At 45.9% G+C, this 8,820-nt stretch overlaps 1 pseudogene; it reads right to left on the reverse strand.

The window, feature by feature from the left end:
• Window positions 1-1,935: 1,935 nt before the first annotated feature.
• Window positions 1,936-2,652, reverse strand: LOC100598594 (annotated as a pseudogene).
• Window positions 2,653-8,820: the final 6,168 nt, after the last annotated feature.

Here is an 8,820-nt window from a genome sequence, read left to right on the forward strand (position 1 = left end):
AAATGTTGGTTTAATTTTTAAAAATTAATCAATGTAATTCAATATATTGTAACTCAAAGAAAATGACCAAGGTGAGTCTCAATCATTTTAAGAGGTTTATTTGTCAAGGTTAAGGACACACACAAATACAGAAACACAGGAAAAATCTGTGGTCTGTGCGCTTTTCTGAAGACAGTCTGGGGATCTCAATATTTGAGGGGGAAAGTGTGGATATTGGGGGAAAGAGGAAGAAAGAAAAAAGGGAGGGTAGATAAAAGAGGCAAGCGGTTGTTTTGAGTCTTTGATGAGCGTTTACTGAATACACATTTTACATGCGGGAGGGGTGGAGGGATAGTCAGTTGGATGTTTGTCTCATGCTCAGTGGATCCGCATTTTTACATGAGATAAACATAGGGCAGAGGAAGCAGTCAGGTATGCATTTGTCTCAGATGAGCAGAGGGATGACTTTTTAATTCTGTCCTTTGTCTCATACCTGTGAAGATAAGATAAGCTATCAATGTACATTGTTAGGGTACATTTCAACAGAGCTGTTTTAGGGTAAAGATCTTGGGACCTACAAAGAATTTCCTTGTAGGTAATTGTGAGCAAGGTACGTAGCTTTTTTTTTTTTGAGATGGAGTCTCACTGTTGCCCAGGCTGGAGTGCAGTGGCGCAATCTCGGCTCACTGCAAACTCCGTCTCCCGGGTTCACGCCATTCTCCTGCCTCAGCCTCCCGAGTAGCTGGGACTACAGGTGCCCGCCACCACGCCCGGCTAAATTTTTTTTTTTTTTTTTTTTTGAGATGGAGTCTTGCTCTGTCGCCCAGGCTGGAGTGCAGTGGCGTGATCTCGGCTCACTGCAAGCTCCGCCTCCCGGGTTCATGCCATTCTCCTGCCTCAGCCTCCCGAGTAGCTGGGACTACAGGCGCCCGCTGCTACGCCCGGCTAATTTTTTGTATTTCTAGTAGAGACGGGGTTTCACCATGTTAGCCAGGATGGTCTCGATCTCCTGACCTCGTGATCCGCCCGCCTCGGCCTCCCAGAGTGCTGGGATTACAGGCGTGAGCCACCGCGCCCGGCAATTTTTTGTATTTTTTTTAGTAGAGACGGGATTTCACTGTGTTAGCCAGAATGGTCTCGATCTCCTGACCTCATGATCCGCCCGCCTCAGCCTCCCAAAGTGTTGAGATTACAGGCATGAGCCACTGCGCCCAGCCTTGGCATATTCTTAAAAATTAATTAATTAATTTTGTTTTTGGAGACAAGGTCTCACTCTGTCACCCAGGCTGGAGTGCAGTGGTGCTATCATAGCTCACTGCAGCCTCAGAATCCTGGTCTCAAGCAGTTCTCCTGCCTCAGCCTTCTAAGTGGCTGGGACTACAGATGTGGCCACCACACCTGGCTAATTTTTTTATTTTTGGTAGAGATGAGCTCTTGCTATGTTGGCCAGGCTTATGTATTTTTAAAGAAGTCATGGCTGGGCGCGGTGGCTCATGCCTGTAATCCCAGCACTTTGGGAGGCCAAGGTGGGCGGATCATGAGGTCAGGAGATCGAGACCATCCTGGCTAACATGGTGAAACCCCGTCTCCACTAAAAATACAAAAAATTTGCCGGGCGTGGTGGCGGGTGCCTGTAGTCCCAGCTACTCGGGAGGCTGAGGCGGGAGAATGGCGTGAACCCGGAAGGTGGAGCTTGCGGTGAGCCGAGATCACGCCACTGCACTCCAGCCTGGACGACAGAGTGAGACTCCATCTCAAAAACAAAAACAAAAAAACAAAACAAAACAAAAAACCAACAACAAAAAGAGAAGTCATGAACAGCATTATTACATTGGTATATCATACTGGTCTTGTTGCTGTCACTTACATTTAAGTGGCTTTCCACCTTTCCTCCCTTCTCCCACAGTCTGGCTACACAGTGCATCCTTGAACCGTTAGCCCACCGGAGCAACATGCTTATTCCATCCACATCCCTAATACCATGCATTCCCAAGGTCAAAGTTCTGGTCCACAACCCTTCCCTATTGCAAGTCCCCTGCTTGCAAAAGACCACACAGTAAACCAAGCCTCCCAGGATGGCTAGCTCCAGTGGGATGATGGAAAGCAGAAGCTTGTTGGTTGTCACTTTTCTGGACTTAGAAGGGAGAATCTTTCGACTTTTGCACAAGTTTTCACTTGTGTTTCCCAGTGTACTCTTGGTACGTTCTCATTGGTCCCGTTGGTTCCCCAGCTCTTCTGAGATTCCTGAGCCAATCTGGTCAGTCTCTTGGGTGGCCCGGCCCAGGCTTTTGGTGCCTTGGAGAAGCATTGCCCTTTGAGACTGTAGCCTATTCATATGCTCATTCTCTACAGCATATGTGCCATATTTCATGTGTCCTCGGTCCCCAGGCGTGGCTGCAAAGGTGTACTTCTTGCCTCCAGATGGAGTTGGGCAAGGTCCTTCTGATAGTCTCGAAGCTTAGACATCATGGGGTTATGGAAAGATAGGGGTGCATAATGTAGTTCCTCCTCCATCTGTGCTAGCATTTTGTTTGCTTCCTGTTGCTTTTCATCAGAATCTCTGATCAACTTCTCCTGGGTCCCTGCCACACCCAGCAGCCACTAGTGCACCCCTTGGAGGCACATCTCGTGCAGCTGCTCAAAATGCTCCAAGGAGGTGGCAGAGAGAGGCATGGTGTAGGCGGTGCTTCAGCAGCGCCCACCAAGATTCTGGGCGCTGGGCCCTCTCCTAGCTTGACAGTCAGCAGCCACAGCCTGTAGCCATCCCCACCACTGATGCCTAATTTCGTTTGTGTGAAATATCCAGAATAGGCCACGCATGGTGGCTCATGCCTGTAATCCCAGCACTTTGGGAGGCTGAGGTGGGCAGATCACTTGAGCCCAGGAGTTTGAGACCAGCTTGGCAACATGGCAAAACCCCATCTCTACAAAAATAAATTTTAAGCACAAAATCTAGCTGGGTGTGGTGGTGTGCACCTGTGGTCTCAGCTACTCAGGAGACTGAGGTAGGAGGATCTCTTGTGCGAGGAGTTCAATGTTGCAGTGAGCTATGATGGCACCACTGCACCCAGAAACCACTGTCTGGGTGACAGAATGAGACCCTGTCTGAAAAAAACAGAAAAAAGAAAAAGAAAAGAAATATCCAGAAAGTAAATCAGTGGTTGCCCAAGGCTGGGAGGTTTTCGGGACATGGAAAGTGACTACTAGTAGGTATGAGATTTTGGGGGCCAGTGATGAAAATGTGCTAACTGTGGTGATGGTTGCACAAATCTGAATATACTAACATTATTGATTTGCATACTTTAAGTGGGCAAATTGTATGATATGTTGAATTATATTTGAATAAAGCTGACTAAACCCTTTATATAAATTTGAAAGGTACAATAAAGCACTATATTTTCAAGAATCCATACAGATTTGTCATGTGTTAGAGTGGGTCCATCTGATGAGAGGGGAAATAACAGGAAGGCTTGGGTACTGGAGTAAATAACCCATATTAAAATATGAGAGGCCCCTTTGCAGACCTATGATCAACATTTGAGTGAATGTGAGGTGAAGAACCTCAACAGTGGGGACAGGCAACTCTTTGGAGAAGTGTGGCTGTGACAGGGAGCTGAGAAGTGGGACAGCAGCCTGATGCAGCTGTGAGTGAGGAGAGGCACAGTTAGACACGGGGAGAGCAGACTAGGAGCATAGCTGGCTGCTGTTGGGAGCAATCTAGTAGAAGGGAGAATGGAGGGATGGTGCCGGAGCTGCTGATATCATTGAGTGAGATGGTAGGAGGAGAGGGAAGAGGGCCAATTCCTTCAGTTAACAGGAAGGAATTGGGGCAGAGGAGAGCTGCTGGGGAGTTCTGTGGGCTTGGAGAGGGACGATGGGAGAAGAGAGAATGAATGAAGTAGTTCCTTTGAAGAATGGAAAGGAAATCCTGGCCAGGCATGGTGGCTCATGCCTATAATTCCAACACTTTGGGAGGCTGAGGTGGGTGGATCACCTGAGGTCAGGAGTTCAAGACCAGCCTGGCCAATGTGGTGAAAACCTGTCTCTACTAAAAATACAAAAATTAGCCGGACGTGGTGACATGCAACTGTAGTCCCAGCTATTCGGCAGGCTGAGGCATGAGAATCGCTTGAATCCAGAAGGCGGAGGTTGCAGTGAGCCAAGATTGCACCACTGCACTCTAGCCTGGGAGACAGAGCAAGACTCTGTCAAAAAAAAAAAAAAAAAGAAAGAAAGAAAGAAAGAAAGAAAGAAAGAAACAAAGAAAAAAAAGGAAATCCTGCATGCAGATTAAGATTAGGGTCGTTGGACTTTGCTGAAATGCCCATTTGAAGCCTGTGTTGTAGAACGGTGGAGTGTGTGTTATGGAAGAGGGGCTCCGCATGGTAGAGTATGAGAGGAGCATGGATAGTGAGGTGTGGGGTGTTACAGAGGTCACAGACACCAGACAGCACAGATTCGGGAGGGGACCATAGGACAGCAGAGCGAGTGCTACAAGGGTCCCAGGACAGGCAAGGTGATTTAAAGAAGAGAAAACACTGGGCAAAATCAAAGGGATGAAGGGAAGGTGGCTGGAACAAGCAGTTGGGTGCAGTCTGGTGACACACAGGGGACAACACTCGCAGACTGTAGACAGGAAGAAAGGTGGCTCCCAGCAGGGGAGGAAAGTCCTGCTTGGCAGCAGCCTCGCCACCTACCGCCACCCTAGGTACTTCCTGAACCACAGCCCTCTGACGCCTGAGGATCCTGAAGGGAGGGCTGTGTGGGCACAAAGCTAATAATAAAAGGGTGTCCAAAGACGAAGGAGTCCTGAGGCCACGCACAGATGGCAATTTCTGGTCTGACCCACCTTTACTAATCTTCAGGTGAGCCCAGTGGTACTGTCCTGCCTGGAGTGCCTTCGGGTCCCCGCCGGTGCCTCCTCCTTAGACACGGCCGGGTTCATTAGGGATGCACCCATGGGCGTTTCGGTGGAGGAGGTGCCTGGATGGAGCTCAGTCGTGTACAAGTCTCAGTACCGTGAACTAGTAGGAAGACTAAACATAAAACTAGGAGATAATTCCCTGACATTGGGTTAATTTCCTTACCATAAAAAGAATGTATAATTTTGGGCTGGGCGCGGTGACTCATGCATGTAATCCCAGAATTTTGAGAGGCTGAGGCAGGCAGATCACTTGAGTCCAGGAGTTCAAGACCAGCCTGGCCAACACAGTGAAATCCCATTTCTATTAAAAATAGAAAAAATTAGCCAGGTGCAGTGGGGCACACCTGTAACGCCAGCTACTCGGGAGGCAGAGGCATGAGAATCTCTTGAGTGGGAGGTTGCAGTGAGCTGAGATCGCACTCCTATACTCCAGCCTGGATGACAGAGCAAGATTTTGTCTCAAAAAAAAAAAAAGAAAAAAAAAATAAGAAAGAAAAGAAAGTATAATTTTGAAGAAGAAAAAGGAAAAAAAGGAGGAGGAGAAAGAGAGCTTGGTTTGGCGTATGCTAAAGCAGTGATCCCTAGATCAGCAGCAAGGGCTTGCCCTGCAAACTTGTTAGAAATGCACATTCTCAGGCTTGACCCCAGACTTAATGAATCAGAAACTCTGTATTAACAAACCCCGAAGGTAGTTCTAATGCATGATGGAGTTTGAGAACTACAGTTCTAAGGCAATTTCCACTCTTTTCCACCCTCATCTCCAAACACTTAGCCATGTTGCTGCTGGAGCCAGGCTGCAGGGTGCCAAGTAAAGGCTTAACTTAGGGTTAGAGGGGGAAAGTCCTGGTATGGAGACCTGGTGAGGAGCTTCCTCACTCTCACTGCATATAGACCAGCTTTGAAGCACCCAGAGCAGAGAGATCAGGACCATAGGAACACTGGAAGAATGTGACTCAGACAGCCTTGGCCCCGCAGGGATGCAGGTATGATAGCTGGTTTCCCTGCCCACCAGAAAGCACAGTAGCCAGTGAAAGAGACACATGATAACTTAAACTATTAGGAGCACTTATGGAGATTCAAGTAGTATGGAAAAAAAAAAGAGGAAGAAGAAAAGAAAGAAAAAAAGGAAAAAGAAAGAAACAACTTTCTGGAACTAAAAAAAACAACATTTTCAACAACAAAAAAATTAGTATATGTATTGAAAGACAGAATAGTCACTGCTGAGACTCAAATTAGTGGCTTGGAAGAACAAGTGGAAATAATATTTCAAAGCATGAAGCAAATACTATGAAGAGATGGAAATAATGAGGAAAATATGATTCTTGGAGAATAGATCCAGTAGTCCTAAAATTCAACTATATTAGTTCCAAAAGGGGGAAAAGGAATAGACGGAGGAGAGGCAGTAAAGAATAGAAGAAAATTTTGCTGATGTGAAGAAATATCTGAGCTTGAAGACTGAAAGGAAACAGGAAGATACAACAAGAAAAGACATACACACAGGCATGAAACTCCCAAACTTCAAGGTTAAAGAAAAACATTTTCAAGTTTTTAGACAGAAAGAGCAAGTTATCTACAAAAGGAAACAAATCACATTGGTATGGGACTTTTCATCTGCAACACTGGAAGCTCAAAGTGGGAAAACTGAGAGAAATAAATGCCTACACCGGAATCTATCTATCTATCTTTCTTTCTTTCTTTCTTTCTTTCTTTCTTTCTTTCTTTCTTTCTTTCTTTCTTCTTTCTTTCTTTCTTCTTTTTTTTCTTCTTCTTTTTTTTTTTGAGATGGAGTCTCAATCTGTTGCCCAGGTTGGAGTGTGGTGGCGCAATCTTGGCTCACTGCAACCTTCGCCTCCTGGGTTCAAGTGATTCTCCTGCCTCAGCTTTCTGAGTAGCCGAGATTACAGGCACGCGCCACCACTCCCGGCTAATTTTTGTATTTTTAGTAGAGACGGGGTTTCACCATGTTGGTCAGGCTGGTCTCAAACTCCTGACCTTGTGATCCACCTGCCTCAACCTCCCAAAGTGCTGGGATTACAGGCGTGAGCCACTGCGCCCGGCCAGGAGTCTTTTATTTATTTTTATTTTTATTTTTTTGAGACTGAGTCTTCTTCTGTCACCCAGGCTGGAGTGCAGTGGCGCAATCTCAACTCACTGCAACCTCCACCTCCCAGGTTTAAGCGATTCTCCTGCCTCAGCCTCACGAGTAGCTGGGACTACAGGCACCTGCCATGACGCCTGGCTAATTTTTGTATTTTTAGTAGAGATGGGGTTTCACCATGTTGGCCAGGTTGGTCTCGAACTCCTGACCTCAAGTGATCCACCCACCTTGGCCTCCCAAAGTGCTGGGATTACAGGTGTGAGTCACTGCACCCAGCCTTACGCAGGAATCTCATACCCAGCTGAGAAAACTTTCACCTGTCAAGGCAAAAGTTATATATTTGGAGATCCAAAGGATTCAGAGAGTATATCAATCTCATACCTCACCTGAAAGAATGGTTTGGTAACAGAACAGAGAAATCAAGATAGAAGAAGGTGGAGAGAATAAAGAACAAGTAGTGAGCAGCAAACTTCTTAGAAAGAAAAATATTATACAGCTAAATGTTCATGGAGCTTGATAGCCATCTAATCGTATCTACAACCAAAAGTACCATCCTATCTCAGAAAAACCTAGGAGTTGGAAGCAGAGTGAGAGAGGTAAGAAAAAGTATTCTAAATGTCTCTTATTGGTAGAAGTGCAGGACATGAAACATCTTAATGGAATACATAATTGGCATATTTTCAAATAATCATAATGTGTGTTTTATTATTATTGCTGGAAGGGAAGGTAACTAACAAGAGAATGGAAAAATATAGTAGAACATCCAAAATAACAATGGGATAGGGGAAATGAAATGAATAGCAACATGAGCTAAAAAGCTAAATCATGGGATGAGTAAAGAACATACAATAAGATAACAGAAATGAAATAAAAATGTACCATTCATTCCACTTGTGGAATCATAATTTATTCAAAAGAAGGCATAAAAAGAGGGAGAAAAGAGTCTGGGCGCGATGGCTCACGCCTATAATCCCAGCACTTTGGGAGGCCGAGGCAGGTGGATCATGAGGTCAGGAGTTCGAGACCAGCCTGACCAACATGGTGAAACCCCGTCTCTACTAAAAATACAAAAATTAGCTGGGCGTGGTAGTGGGCACCTGTAGTCCCAGCTACTCTGGAGTCTGAGGGAGGAGAATTGCTTGAACCCAGGAGGTGGAGGTTGCAGTGAGCCGAGATCACACCACTGCATTCCAGCCTGGGTGACAGAGTGAGACTCCGTCTCAAAAAAATAAATAAATAAAAACAAATAAATAAAAGTGACAAAATAGACCTATATTTATTGACATAAAAAGATGTCTTATGCCGGGCACAGTGGCTCACACCTGTAATCCCAGCACTTTGGGAGGCTGAGATGGGCGGATCACGAGGTCAGGAGATTGAGACCATCCTGGCTAACACAGTGAAACCCCGTCTTACTGAAAATACAAAAAAAAAAAATTAGCCCGGTGTGGTGGCGGGCGCCTGTGGTCCCAGCTACTCGGGAGGCTGAGGCAGAAGAATGGTGTGAACCTGGGAGGCGGAGCTTGTAGTGAGTCGAGATCGCACCACTGCACTCCAGCCTGGGTGACAGAGCGAGACTCCATCTCAAAAAAAAAAAAAAAAAAAAAAAAAAAAAAAAAAGATGTCTTATACATACTGTTGAAATGTTAAAAAAAAAAAAAAAAGAAATACCCCATCTCTCTCTCTTAGGGACCCTGGATTTTTTGGTCCTCAGCACCCCTGAGACTAATGTTCCCCACTTTTCTTACACAGATGTCTCCCCAGAACCATATCAGGCAGGGAATCAGTGTTGGGAGGGCAGACCACACAGTCTGGTTTC

Source organism: Nomascus leucogenys, chromosome 11 (genome assembly GCF_006542625.1).
Source record: "Nomascus leucogenys isolate Asia chromosome 11, Asia_NLE_v1, whole genome shotgun sequence".
NCBI classification, from domain to species: domain Eukaryota; kingdom Metazoa; phylum Chordata; class Mammalia; order Primates; family Hylobatidae; genus Nomascus; species Nomascus leucogenys.